The following is a 15883-nucleotide window of genomic DNA, read 5'->3' on the forward strand; positions in this document are numbered from 1 at the left end:
TGTTGTGTTTTACATAACATGCACTTAACTGTAATGGGGTTATTTCCACTGTTCTGGCATGCGGTTGTTACTAACAGTGGTTTTGTTCACAACTCTCCTATGTTTATTGCTTTACCTCCATACCCACAGAGCGTCTGGGTCAGCCGGTTCCTGCGGATCCACCTACCCTACCTCAGCCAGCCGTGGCACCAGGTACCAGCTAACCAGGACCCAAGCCAGTGCTGCCCCCTCTACTGGTCCTGCACCACCTTCAGGTGGAGCTGTCTCAGGGGATGGGGCTCAATCCCCCCCAGGGAGCAGGGGTGGAGGGTGGGTTGTCACCCAGGAACAACTACCATGCATGGTGCACAGGATTGTGCATAGGAGTTATGAAGAGTGCATGCAATAGATTGAGCACAGACTGGACAACCTGGTGGGGCCTGAGGGCCCCGGTGCCTAGCCCAGCCACCTTTAGGGCAGTGAAGGAGTAGTGTTGACTGCCCACATTTGGGGATCTCAGTCACACTGCTGCTGCCTGGAGACACATGCATCTCTGATTCCACAACACCCTCCCCATCCAAGTTCTTTACCCCCTTCATGTGTCACACACCTCCCCTGTATGCTATCTTGCCTGTCTGCAAATCCAATCTCTCCTACTCAACTTACATCGTCACATGTACCTACATCCCTTTTAAAACATTCCTCTCTCTCCTTAAAAAAAATGGACACTTGCCCCACAAAAAATATTGCCCCATACATAGCTCTCCATTTTGGACATGTGTCCACTGGACACAACGAATTATGTCCTATTGATTTGACAACATATTTCTGTTGTCCTCACCCCTCACTCTAGGGTTTGAGGGTCCAAATTCATGTACAAAATCTATAAAAATGCACAGCTGTTGCTGTACAAGAAATGGAGAGCTGCAGTCCTTTGCTACACCTGTCCTCCACATCCCTACCTGCCTTTCAGTATGGTTTCCCCCTGCTTATCCCCATTTCACTACTTTCCTATCACCCCTTTTTCTTTTCTGTTTTTTATTTTTAGTGCGGGTTTGTGCAGTGCTAAGTGGTGCACCACAAAAACCCACTTAAATCTGCTTAAAAGTGCCTTATCATCATATGTGTTTCTGAGAATGTTAGGTACATATGCAAAATATGCACCCCTGCCACATCTCAGACCTAGGTCCCTTGCACCTACAGCACAGTGCATTATCCCACTAGGCCACTCAGCTTGGAATTAAATCGGGTGTTTCCAGCAACATATACTGATTGCCACTGATAGACTGAAAGTACATATAATGGGAAAAATGGGAGTGTACATGGGACTGTCATACAAACACTACACCAGTGGATATGTGAATGTGTTTTACATCAGACAGCATGCTTCTGTATGCCAATGGGAGTTGTAGTGAGTGTGAATGGGGTCAAAAGCATCATACACCACACACACAGACACATGTTGCCAGTACTTCCATGCATGAGTGCTTTGCTTCACGGGTGTGTAGTGGTTGATTATGCCAGAAGGCTATACAAGACTAAGTGAAGGTTTTACCTTGGCATTAGGCCACATGACAATGGTCTGCAGTGTGGCTCAGGGGTATAGTGTCTGGATTGGCCCACACGGTTGGGTATTGTATTCCTCATCCAGTCCCCTGGGTAACTATTATGTGTGGCCATTGCTGTGCAATGCTTGCCATGTATGTGTTCTTTAGTCCATGACATGGACACTGTCTGGGATGTGCACACATCCCACATGCATGTACAGTGACATGTAGAACTGTACCTGGGTTGTCTGGCCCATGTTATGTTCACAGATTGTCAGCAGCAGATGTGCCAATCCTGGCCTCATGTGGCGAGAAATGGTAATGGACAGCAGGTTGCCCCTGCACCTACATTAATAGCATGATACAGGTATTCCCTAGTGTCAGTGGCATCTATCCATAGAGGGCATGTGTTTATGGCATGGTATGTCCTTTGTGGGTTACATTTGATGGCACCACAAGTGTTGCAGGCATCCAATGGGGAACATAGAGAAGGCACACTGTCTGCATGTACATGCCTATTGTATTGATGGACAGGGTGCCATGCCCTCTGTAGTCCACTGCAATCACACCATGGTTACTATCTGTGGGCAATATGCAGGGTACTACCAACATAGCGGTTGTTGCCTAGGCAAGTGTTTTTGTGTATGAGACATGGGTTGAGAGCATTCTCTGGGTAATATAAGGCTTGCTAACTTTGTTCGCCAGGCCTTGATGTCACATGTAGGGGTATGGATTGACACCCCAACCTCTTGCCTGCTTCACATTTGTTATCCTTATAAGGTGGACATTGTGATATATAATTGGGCCACCATATAAGAAATTTGAAAAACACGCTCCACAGTGAGTCCAGTTGTTACACACTCACAGCCACCTCTCCAAGGATACGAATGGCAAACAAACACACACTTGCCATATCTGGGACTAGAACTCCTACCTAACTAGTTAATTACACTACAGTATTACACAGTTACAGGACGTGCCATGGAGATTACTGGAGTATTTCTTCCCCAAAGGTGTATTTCACTGGGAATGACATCAGCAGACTTGCCAAAGAAGGTCAATTGAGGTTGTAGTGACAGTGAATGGCCCCAAAAGCAGTGCACCATACACTGACAAAGAAACACACACACAAACATCCACAGCTGCCATGGGTGGGAATAGAACCCCTACCAAAGTACTATATCACACTACAGCATTACGCTGTTATAGGATGCACCAAGGAGATTACTGGGCTGCTCCTTTCCCAAAGGTGTATTTCACTGGAAATGACATTGGCAGGCTTGCCAAGGCAGTGCATTTGAATTGTAGTGAGTGTGACTAGCCTAAAAAAGCATTGCTCCCTACACAAACACACAGTTGCCATGTCTGGAATTAGAACTTCTCCCTAATTAGTTTATCACACTACAGCATTACACAGTTACAGGACACACAAGGTGATTACTAGACTACTCTTTTCCCAAAGGTGTATTTCAAAGTGAATGACGTCAGCAGCCTTGCCAAAGTAGGGCATTTGAATTGTAGTGAGTGTGACTAGCCTTAAAAGCATTGATCCCTACACAGACACACACACAGTTGCCATGTCTGGGATTAGAACTCCTACATAACTAGTTTATCACACTACAACATTACACAGTTATAGGATGAGCCACAGAGATTACTGGGTTATTATTTTCCCAAAGGTGTATTTCAAAGTAAATGACAGCAGCCTTGCCAAAGTAGGGCATTTGAATTGTAGTGAGTGTGACTAGCCTAAAAAGCATTGCTCCCTACACAGACATAGACACACAGAGTTGCCATATAGAAAGCACACACTCCTCTTCTTCTCCAAAATCCAAATACAACTCTGACCCAAAACCACCAACTGTGATTTGAGGAAAAAGGCAACTATGTAAAACAAAGTTTCTTTATTTTCTTCTAGCGCTTTGGTGTTTCCACCTTTAAGGAATATCAAACAGTGGAAAATACAAAGTATGTGCTCTTATATATTACATTCAATTAACAACACATACCCACTAATTACACAATGAGTTTCTATCTTAAAGCAAACACTTCCAATTTAACTCATTGTTTAAACCAGTCGGTGTCATGGTTTTATACTTCAAAATAAAAATACTTTCTTTGTATAGTAACTTTTGTTTTAATACATTTTCATCAATACCTAAACATGTCACAGTTTCTAAAACAGTACCTTGTAACAAAGTCACATCACTATTATGAAATATCCTAAAATGTGAAGCAATAATTTTATCTTCTCTCATATTTCTAACACCTCTAACATGTTCCATGAATCTGACATGAAATTCCCTCTTAGTTTCCCCTATATAATAAAGTGCACATGGATATTTAAGTGCATATATTACCCCTCTACTTCTACATGTATATGTGTCTCTAGGTTCAAATTTAATCCTGTTTATACTATTAAAAGTGCTAACAATATTTGCACAAATACTGCACCTATTGCAGCATACTGTGCCTCGATTTAAACTCATTCTTGGTATATCTATTTTTGGCATATAAAACTGCCCATGCACTACCATGTCCTTCAAATTCCTTCCCCTTTTATAAGAGAAAAGTGGTTTATTAGTTAAAATATTTGCCAGGACCCTATCTTCCAATAAATATTTCCAATAATATTCTATCATAGCTTTCACTTCCTCACTTCTTATATTGTACGCAGACACATAATAGATTGCATCTCCTTTTTCCTTATTTTGTTCATCAGCTCTTCTAATTAGATGTTTATTCCTTCCTTTATATCCATTTTCATTTTCATCACTGCCCATACCTATTTCATTCCTTATCCTAATTTGGGCCCGTTTCAAAATATCTGGGTCGTAACCCCTTTGTAAGAACATATAGTTTGTCCTTTCCATTTCTTTTATTAACTCATTCTTCACACTGCACAGCCTAGGGACACGTACTAATTCGCCATAAGGTAAAAACTCCAACACGTGGGGGGGAGTGACAACTCGTGGCATGTAAATATTGATTACCGTCCACAAATTTCCTATGGATATTGGACGAAATATTCCCATTTTCCATACCTTCCAAAATAAGGTCTAGGTGCACCACCCTATTCCCTTTCTGAAGTCCATCAAATTCCAGACCAAAGGGATTCCTATGCATATCTAATATAAAGTTGTCCACTTGTTCTCTACCCCCCTCACATATGAATATTAAATTGTAAATAAAACAAAAATAAGAATCTACATATTTCTTCATAAAATCCAAATTAAATAAAAATCTTTTTCAAAAAAACACATAAAAAGGTTCACATACATGGGGGCAAAAGCTGCCTCCATTGCTGTACCCTGTTTCTGTCTGTATAACATATTATCAAAATAAAAATAATTATTTTTCAAACTAAAATCTACCATATTGGTTACAAAATAGGCTAAAGGACTATTGCCCAAAAAATACCTTATTGCTTCTAGGCCATCTTTGTGCCGGATAGAGGTATATAAGCTCTTAACTTCAATCACCAGCCAATATCTTTCCTTATTCCACACAAATGGGGAAATTTTACGTAAAAAATCTACACTATCTTTTATGTAAACAGGGGATTTGAGAACATAGGGTAATAATATATTACGTAATAATAAAATATTACGTAAAAAATAGTTACAAGCAGAAATAATAGGTCTTCCCGGAGGTTTAGCCAAACTTTTATGTATTTTAGGTAGACAGAAAAAGATGGCTATTTCACTTTTCTGATTAAATAACCTATCTCTAACATCTTTTTCATTAAAATATCCTAATCTAACACTTCTGTCCAACATTCTTTCAAACTCAACCACTGCTTGTTCATATTTAATTTTGTCACATTTTTCATACACATCGATATTATTCAAGTGTTCCATACACATATTATAATATTGTAATGCATTCATAATGACTATTTTATTCCCTTTATCTGAAGTTTAATTACTATGTCCTTCCTATCACTCAATGTTCTCAAAGCTTGCCATTCCTTCAGTGTCAAGTTGCAAGACACTTCATGTTTATTCACTGATATATTATCACAAATATTCTCACAACCAAACCCTATCATGGACCCAAATTGTGCAATATGTTGAGTAACAAAAGGTGGCATAAATTTGTTAAATGTTGGTATATACGAAACATCGATTTTACAGTAAGCATTAAAAGAAGTATTGCCATCACTGTCACCAACGGATCTTTCTTCAACATCCTCATGACAGGAAAAGAAACTATCGTCAGATTCATTAATCAAAGAAGAATTAATTACTGCATTGTCACTTATAAAATCTCTGGAAAAGTGATATTTTAAATGTACGTTTCTCAGAAATCTAAATACCTCTTGTTTTACCACATGCCCTCGAGGTATCACAGTCGGTACAAACTTCAGTCCCAAACTTAATACAGAAATTTGTTCCTGCGTTAAATCGCATTGGGATAAATTTAAAACTATACTCGGTTCAGTACATACCTTATTTCCTGAATCTTTTGTTATATTGCTGTCCATTCCTTTGCCCTTGTTGGAAATCCGCCTGGTAACCTCTTTCTGAGTTACTGGCGTGTGTCCCAAAGTTTCTGTTTTGTCTCTGCCCCTGTTGTCACTGTTGTTGGTTATGTTGTGGACCACCTTGCTTCCAAAAAGTCTGTACATGCTCTTCTGGTCATTGCTGTTGAGGCAACTCAGGAAACTCACTGCTCGTATCTATTCCAAACCGGATTTCTTCTCCAGAAGTCACAAAAGAGGAAGAAGGTGTGCTCTTAAACCTTACGTGCTGATGTCTTCTTCGGTTCCCAGCTCTCCGATTGGTGGAATACGAGAAGGCAAGCCCTGCCTCATATTCATTGATGTCCCTCGTCAATTTTGATTTTTTCTGATCGATCAATTCCGCCTCCAATGAAAACAACTTCTCATTAGTTTTTTCCAAAAAAGTATTAATGTTAGCAGGGTTCATAGAATCACTAATTGTCTGTGATAATACAGCCAATTCTTGCTTCAGTTTTTTATGTTTCACCTGGTCTCTCTCCAGCAAAATATGTAGCCATTCGGTTACACATCTATGGGTGGACTTGAACCAACGTTCCTTAAATTGTTTGTCTACAGAACAGTTCAAGTCAAATGGGGTACTAGGATTTTTCACAAATCTGAGTCCCTTCGGTGTAATAACGAGATCAATATACCTTATAATCCTAGAATGTTAAAATAAGTTTTGGTCTCCTTCTCCAACAACTTTTCATACTTGTCACAATGTTCTCTCATATCTGGTGGTATAATGTTGAATTTCTGTCCCACCGAAGTAAAAGGATCAGATACTCTTTTTGTTCTGTCCTTCACAAACATGTCAAAGATAAGGTTAGTACCTGTTTTAATATGCCGGTTCTCCATAGCCATTCCCGGTGTCTGTAGAGAGCCATTTAGATAGGGTTCTATAGTTCTTTGAGAGCCCAACTGGGAACCTGAGCCGCCTGCTGTTCCCAACTGAAATGCCGGTTCCTCACAGAATGCATGGGGCACATCTATATTAGGGTCAGATGCCATACCCCAAAATATAGAAAGCACACACTCCTCTTCTCCAAAATCCAAATACAACTCTGACCCAAAACCACTGACTGTGATTTGACAAAAAGGCAACTATGTAAAACAAATGTTCTTTATTTTCTTCTAGTGCTTCGTTGTTTCCACCTTCAAGGAATATCAAACAATGGAAAATACAAAATATGTGCTCTTATATATTACATTCAATTAACAACACATACCCACTAATTACACAATGAGTTTCTATCTTAAAGCAAACACTTCCAATTTAACTCATTATTTAAACCAGTCGGTGTCATGGTTTTATACTTCAAAATAAAAATACTTTCTTTGTATAGTAACTTTTGTTTTAATACATTTTCATCATTACCTAAACATTTCACAGTTTCTAAAACAGTACCTTGTAACAAAGTCACATCATGATTTTGTCAAATCACAGTTGGTGGTTTTGGGTCAGAGTTGTATTTGGACACACAGTTGCCATGTCTGGGATTAGAATTCCTACCTAACTAGTTAATCATACTACATTACATAGTTATAAGATGCACCACAGAGATTACTGGGCTACTCCTTTCCCAAAGGTGTATTTCAAAGTGAATGACATCAGCAGCCTTGCCAAAGTAGGGCATTTGAATTGTAGTGAGTGTAACTAGCCTAAAAACATTGCTCCCTACACAGACATAGACACAAAAACACACACACAATTACCATGTTTGGAATTAGAACTCCTACCTAACTAGTTTATCACCATACCGCATTACACAGTTATAGGATGAACCACAGAGATTACTGGGCTATTTTTTCCCAAAGGTGTATTTCAAAGTGAATGACATCAACAGCCTAGCCAAAGCAGGGCATATGAATTGTGTTGAGTGTGACTAACCTAAAAAGCATTGCTCCCTACACAGACATAAAAACACACACACAATTGCCATGTCTGGGATTAGAATACCTACCTAACTAGTTTATCACCATACAGCATTACACAGTTATAGGATGTGCCATGGAGATTACTGGGCTATTTATTTTCCCAAAGATGTATTTCAAAGTGAATGACATCAACAGTCTTGCCAAATAGGGCATTTGAATTATAGTGAGTGCGACTAGCCTAAAAAGCATTCCTCCCTACACAGACACAGATGCACACAGCTGCTATGTCTGGGATTAGAACTCCTACCTAACTAGGTTATCACACTACAGCATTACACAGTTATAGAACCCACCATGGAGATTACTGGGCTGCTCTTTCCCCAAAGGTGTATTTTAAAGTGAATGACATCAGCAGCCTTGCCAAAGTAGGGCATTTAAATTGTAGTGAATGTGACTAGTCTATAAAGCATTCCTCCCTACACAGACACAGATGCACACAGTTGCTATGTCTGTGATTAGAACTACTACCCAACTAGGTTATCACACTACAGCATTACACAGTTATAGAACCCACCATGGAGATTACTGGGCTGCTCTTTTCCCAAAGGTGTATTTTAAAATTAATGACATCAGCAGCCTTACCAAAGTAGGGCATTTAAATTGTAGTGAGTGTGACTAGCCTAAAAAGCATTGCTCCCTACACAGACACAGTTGCCATCTCAGGGATTAGAACTCCTACTTAACTGGTTTATCACACTACACCATTACGCAGTTATAGGACGCACCACAGAGATTAGTAGGCTACTCTTCTCCCAAAGGTGTATTTCAAAGTGAATGACATCAGCAGGCTTGTCATAGTAGAGCTATGGGGAGGGCAATGTGTGTGTATGGGCCATAACCCATTCATCTGGAGGTAGACACACCACACTCAGGCACACACAGGTTTATATTCTGCAGGTACGTGTATACAACTGCTAGATGACTACTGCCTTGTACAGTCATGTTGCACAGCTAGAACTTGCACCACAGAGTCTGTAATGCTGAGGGATACCAGTGGCTAATGTCTACAGTGAGTGACATTTATACATCATGTGGTAGTAGCCTTTTGGCTGTGTGCTGGGTGGGACAGGTCTCATGATGGAAGGCTCTGTGTCACTGTCACTCTCTTCCACACATCTATGTATGTGTACTTTTGGCATATTATAGTGTGTTGTCCTTGGATATATGTGTGTATTCCTATCCCATGTGTGTGCAAAGCATGACTGGTGCATACTGGGAAGTGTATGCACTAATATCTGCAACTGTCAGATATGTACGGTCCACTGTTGTCAGCAGACATAGGCTTCATTTGTTTACGTGTGTGAACATGTCTAGTATGACCTTTTAGTATGTTGTTGTCTAACATTGTTTTCATTTCTCTAAGTGCGTGAGCATGCCCAGTATGCCCTTCTGTACTGAATGTGTGGATTCATTCCAGGTAGTTTGTACTCCAGTGCAGACTTTTGTGTTCTACACCTACAGGTAGAAAACTGTTTCTGCAGGTTATCTGTAGATCAGTTGGCAATATTGAGTATCCCTGTGCAAGGGATAGTGTGTACTGTAGGTGATTGTGTCTGTGCTGCTTCTGATACATGGTACTGGTGTTAGCAGAGATATTCATACATGTGTACTGTTATACACTGTGATGTTTTATGTCCTCAAGTACTGTCAGGTGGGCCATTTTGCTCACAGTGATGTCCTGGGGAACACAGGGTGAATGCAACTGTGTCCACTATTGTGGTCAAACACCTACATATTCATGGAAAGTTATTCTATTCTGGTGGATGAACTGCAGACACTTGCTTATGGGTCTGTGTATCCAGTTCCGCACCTTGGTACAGTGCTGGCAGAGGATCCCATACTTGTACATCCATCGACATGATAGTATGGCCTTATCTTGCTGTGGCAATACCTCACAGCTGTACAGATTTACACAGGTTTCCCAGAGGCAGGGGTCATAAGTCAGGACATTATCCCTATTGTGGTGTATGGGCAGGTTTATAGCCACCCATTTTTGTGTTTTGCAGCCAGGGATAGTATGTGCACACAGCTGTGTGTTAGACCTTGTACATTCCATGCTGGCCATGCCCCCACCCCCCCCCCCTATTATTCTATCCTCTTCCATACATTATGCATACATTCTCTGATACTTTCCCTATAGTTATCACCTCATCACAGCTGTGTTTTGGTGTTGGTCCACAGTTCATGCAGTGGGACATAGTGGACATGTTACTGCATACTGTACACATGCTATAATCTATACTGTTACCTTGGCCACCAGAGGTCATCTGTGCTCCACTGGTATTATACCTACACATACATGTTACTACATGTCTACATCGGATTGGAGGGAGCAAACCTGACTGTTACTACATTTCTACATAGGATGTGGGGGGGACACACCTGACTGTTACAATGTGTGTACAACAGATTGGGGGGGCACACCAGACTGTTACTACATGTCTAAATAGTAATGGGGAGGGGGCACACCTGACTGTTACTACATTTCTACATAGGATTGGGGGGGCACACCTGCCTGTTTCTACATTTCTACACAGGATTGGAGGGCACACCTGACTGTTTCTACATTTCAACATAGGATTGGGAGGCACACCTGACACTTGTAAGCATTTGCTATGATTGTACTGGTATGTCAGGTACTCCAGTTCATCCTGTATTCTAACCTATCATGCTGACTAGAGGCATATCAGTGTACTACAGCTCTTAGGTTTGATTGACCTACATATCAGTTTCTGACTTCTGACCCTTCATACTAACATATCACTGTCTGACCTGCTGTAGTCTGTCTATGTAGGCCTGGGGGGGGGGTTACCAATGGCCATCATTCAGAGGCTTTAGCATAGCCTTTGTTTGTGTTTGTCTACACTTGTCCTGCTGGCTGAGACTGTTGTTGGGTATGTGAACCTCCCTGACTGGGATGTGCGACTCATATGGACACACATGTGGCCCAGCACATTTCGTGGTTTTGTTGCCATGTCTAGTACTGGCTACTGTGGTGACACCAGTATTTGTTACAGATCTCATGGTGCCTCTATAGGTGTCTACTATCTGCTGGTATCACATTCAGCCACCCAATTCCTTTGCATGCTCACATCCATACCATAGATACACGTGACAACACATACTACTCCATTCAGCAATTGGTAAGGAGAGTGACCTACCTTGTGGGTATGCCAGTATTGAGGATGGTGCTGGAGGGCTGTCTATGTTGGATGCACATAGTACACTCCCTATACATGGTTGAGCACAGGTAGTGTCATGTTTGGCATCCCTTTTACTGTATGTGCGAGTCAGAGAGTGGTGTCATTCCCTGGGTTCCTCCTGTGTCAGTGTATGTGCATTGTCTCTTTGCCAAGACCAGGGCATACTGGGCATGCCTCCTTCTGCCTACTGGGACAGGCTCAGGTTGTTCCTCCTCCAAGTCACTCTGTGCCTGTGCAGGCCTTGGCAATGGTGGGGGGATGTGTGGCCCTGTCCCATGTTGTCTCTGCTGCAGCTGTTTCTGCAGGATCATATTTTGTAGCATGGCACATACAATGACAATTTGAGTACATGTAGCTGGGGAGTACTGCAAGGCTCCACTGGATGTGTCCAGGCATTGGAACTGTTACTTGAGCATCCCAAACACATGCTGTATTACAACTCTGGTCTGTGTGTGTGCCTCATTATGGAGTTCTTGTTCCGGTGTGTGTGTATTTCTGATGGGTGTCATCAGCCACGGCTCCAGTGTGTAACCAGCATCCCCCACTAGGTGACCATAAGAGATGTCCCCACTGTCAAATCTGTGGTACAGCTGTGTCAGATGCCAGATGTGGGAATCGTGATAGCTTCCAGGGCAGCCAGCACACACATTCATTATAATGTCCTGGGTATCGCACATGACCTGGCAGTTGATAGAGGTGAAGCCCTTGTGGTTGATGTAGACCCTACCCCGCTCACCAGGTGGTGCTTTGATGCATATGTGCATGCAGTCTATAGCACCCACTACCTCAGGGTATTCTGCTGTTTGGTGGAAGAGAGCCATATTGCTGGTCAATGCCTCATGGGTGTTGGGGAAATATACGTGCTCACCGGCATGTGCTGACATGGAAGCCAGGAACTGGTGGAGTACCCTGGATGCTGGTGCCTGTGAGATCCCCATAATATCACCAGTTGGCCTTTTGGAAGGTACCTGTAGCTAGTATTCTTAAGCCTACACATACCTTGGTATCCACTGGGATGGGTTCCCCTCTGTTAATTCTGTGTGTGAGGCGTGGCCGGCACAGCTCAACAATTTGCTGTAGGAGGTCCCTGTCCACCCTATAGCGCTTCACTATCTCCAACTCATGTAGCCCCTGGTAGGTTACCCTGGGTCTGTACACTTTTCTCCATCTCCTCACTGTGGGTTGGTCAACAACATTCTCATCCTCACCACCCTCAGCCTCTTCCACATGTTGATGTATGATAACTATTGCAGCCCCTATAATTTTGTTGTTTATGTTTGTTAAAATTCCCCACTTCTATACAATGGTGGTGTAGAGTATGTGGGAAAAAACAGAGGGGAGGGTGTTTGCATAGTTTATAGTAGTGTTCTGGGCTGAACAATAATCAGTAATTGGCTGATTCTGATACATTTCACCTGCCAGCTATGCTAGTTCTCCTAGATTACCTTCCTACTGCTGTTTTCCTTTCCCATTGCCTTCCTGTTTAAGCCCGGGGGTACACCATGTAAACATAGTGCTCAAATGTGCACAGAACTTCTATTTCCTGGTTTACTTTTTCTTTTTTCCTTTAAAACCTGGTGTGCCATGTGCACACCCGCTTAGGCAATGTAAAGAGTGCTAGGCAGCCTCAGACACACACCCTTGCTTAGCTCTGCTAAGCTAAGGGCAAATCCTAGCCACAGGGCTTCAATCCATTTACAGTATGCCTGACACACACACCCCTATGATGTCAGATAACTCCTAGGCTTGCACCAAGCTATTCCTGCTCTTACACTGTTGGGTGCTGATTAGCATGCAGGGGAAATCTGGGATTCAGTATCATTTCCCTGATTTGCATAGGATTGCTTGCTGATGCATAGTTACAGGTCCCACACTGAGCCTCTCCCCTTAGCAACCACTATTCACTGGCCATGTTGTCTTCTGCCTGTCATTGAGTATAATGGCAAAATAGTGATTTTGGTTAGAATGCTTATTTTAGGGTTTTTATTTTATTTTTCGCCCAATCCTGTTTGCATGCCTCTGCCCTACGCTTAAACAGCCGAGATCGGCTAAAAAAAAATAAAAGTTATTTTTTTTATTTTTGCAACTGTTTTCCATGCCAATGGCCATATATTTGACCATTGGCATGCTTTCTACATAATATCCACCCTTTATTTGGAGCTGGCATGGCTCTGTTTTGTAGTTTACAGAAATGTACTCGGTTACTAACCAAATACATTTCTGCAGCTTACACTAGTCCTGCACAGTCGGCTTCCAGCTTCCTGGATTGCAAATTCACCTCATTTGCATGGATTTTACCTGCAAATGGGGTAATTTGCATACAGAAGCTGAGTCCATGCAGCACTAGTGCAGGAGAGCTCATGCACATCCCTGCAGCTTATTCCTGGATTGCATAGCAGACATATTGCCTGCTGGAGCTCCTGCACTAGTCCTGCACACCATGCAGGGCTTGCTAAATCCGGGGGTGTATCTCTGAAAGGATATATTTTTGTGTTTTTTGTAGTATTAACCAGTTCAGATTAAGATCTGCAAGGATAATTAGTTTGGATTTTACCTAATGTAAATAGGTGAAAAGGTCTGGATACTAATCATAGAAGTAGTGAGGCTGAAATGGAATGTATATAAAAATTGTTGAACTTCATGTTTTTCTTTATTTTATTTGGACTGTAAGCTAGTTTGGGTGCCTCTCTGAGATGTGTTTACTTCTAGTAGTATGATTCATATTGTAACATTATTTTTATGAGAAATAGTACCCTTCCCTCTAGTTCAGCTATATTATTGTAGAAAAATGATAGCTATTTTATATGAAGCTCAATACATGATGATGGTCCTTTAAACAAGCCTCTGGTGATAGCCAGTACAGTTGGATTCGGTTGTGTGATCCAATATTTTAGAACTGCTCTGTCCTGTCATTGTGGGTATTTTGTGGAGGTAAGTAATGTAGAAATTAGCCACTTGACTTGCTGCCTCTGCTTGATTAAACATATAACTGTACCACAGAAAAATAAAAACACATAAACTGATACATGGCCAGGGTAAACTTTAATAATAGGTAAGCGCTTTCACAAGTATGCTACTTGCTTTTTCAGACTAAACAAGAACACTACATCAACGAGCTTTATAACTTTGAAAGTTCCATGAAGCAATAAAACAACATATATCCTGATCAAATGATTACATCATGGTTACATTGTTACCAATTACAGCAGATCTTAAAGGTGTATGCTTTTTTAAATCTTATGAAGCATGTAAGCCAAAATATATCACAACATTCCTTACAATAAAAATATAATGACACCCATACTCTGAATAATTCAGCTTGGTCATGGACATTCAAAATAATATATAATATAAAAGCATTAACTATATGAAAATCCAAACAAAAAAAAACAAGTATGTGTGCATAATCTTATAAACTCGGTGTATACTTGAATATACTATCCCACTTATTTAAAAACAGATGCTGACAACATTCATTTAATCTTCAGCTGTATATGTATATATATATATATATATATATATATATATATATATATATATATATATATATATATTATATATATATATATATATATATGTATATATATATATATATATATATGTGTATATATATATATATATATATATATATGTGTATATATATATATATATATATATATATATATATATATATATATCTATATATATTACATAAAAGCTACTTATACAAAAGATACAAGATTTGCAAACAATAATATTACTTATAAAATCACTTAAAATATTGTACCCATTCCGCTATCTAACAAAAGTGGTCAGAAGCTCAGTGACATAAATTGTTAGGCTGAAGTGTGCCACAATAAACACATGTTTGCTGAACACATCTTAATCGACACGGAAATATCGACTTGTCAAAAACCCAAATAGCCGAGTTAGTGAATTTTTTCCTAGGGGGAAAAAATTGCTCGGCCATACAGAAAAAAACACTTTCAAACCCTACAACGTGGGATTCTTTGCCCCCACCCCCACCCAATGTGTGGGGCTGTGCCCTCCTCACCCCCCCTAACTAAATATACCAATTCTGAGAGTGCACTACAGTGGGGAAAAGGGCAAATCCCTGATGATGGCTGAGCAATTTTTTTCCTCTCAGAAAAAATTTGCTAACTCGGCTGTTCGGGTTTTTGACAACTCAATATTTCCATGTCGATTAAGACGTGTTCGGCGAGCATGTCTTTTGACATGGTAATATACACCCCCTAATGTCACCCCATGCTGACTCCCATAAATGGTTTCAATAGCCATACACTTTAATTATCTTTTGACATAGTCAGGACATGTTTTTCCAAACCATTAGTATATGACTTAATTCTAATACTATAAAGATGTTCTCCGATCCCATCTTTTAGACATCTATTGGTCTTCTCTACATAAAACGATTTGCCGAGGGTACATTGTGCCAAATATATGATGTTAGCTTCCACATTAAACCTGTACTCCCTTCCATTCACTGGATGTATAAAATAATGGATCATACAGGCTGACATTGATAAAGAATTGAATGGTAGTGTGCCCCTGAAACCTTTTTTGAATGCTAGACATCTATTTAAATAGCCTGCAGTTTTAGCTTACCATGTGTATAATGATTTACAGCCATAGATGTCATTTTTACCCCATTGAGTTTTTATGAGTCAGGTTCTTATAAATGTGTTTTTATATATGTGGTTCATATCATAAAA

The sequence above is a fragment of the Protopterus annectens genome, chromosome 1.part0 (genome assembly GCF_019279795.1).
Source record: "Protopterus annectens isolate FY-2018-M chromosome 1.part0, PAN1.0, whole genome shotgun sequence".
Taxonomy (NCBI): domain Eukaryota; kingdom Metazoa; phylum Chordata; order Ceratodontiformes; family Protopteridae; genus Protopterus; species Protopterus annectens.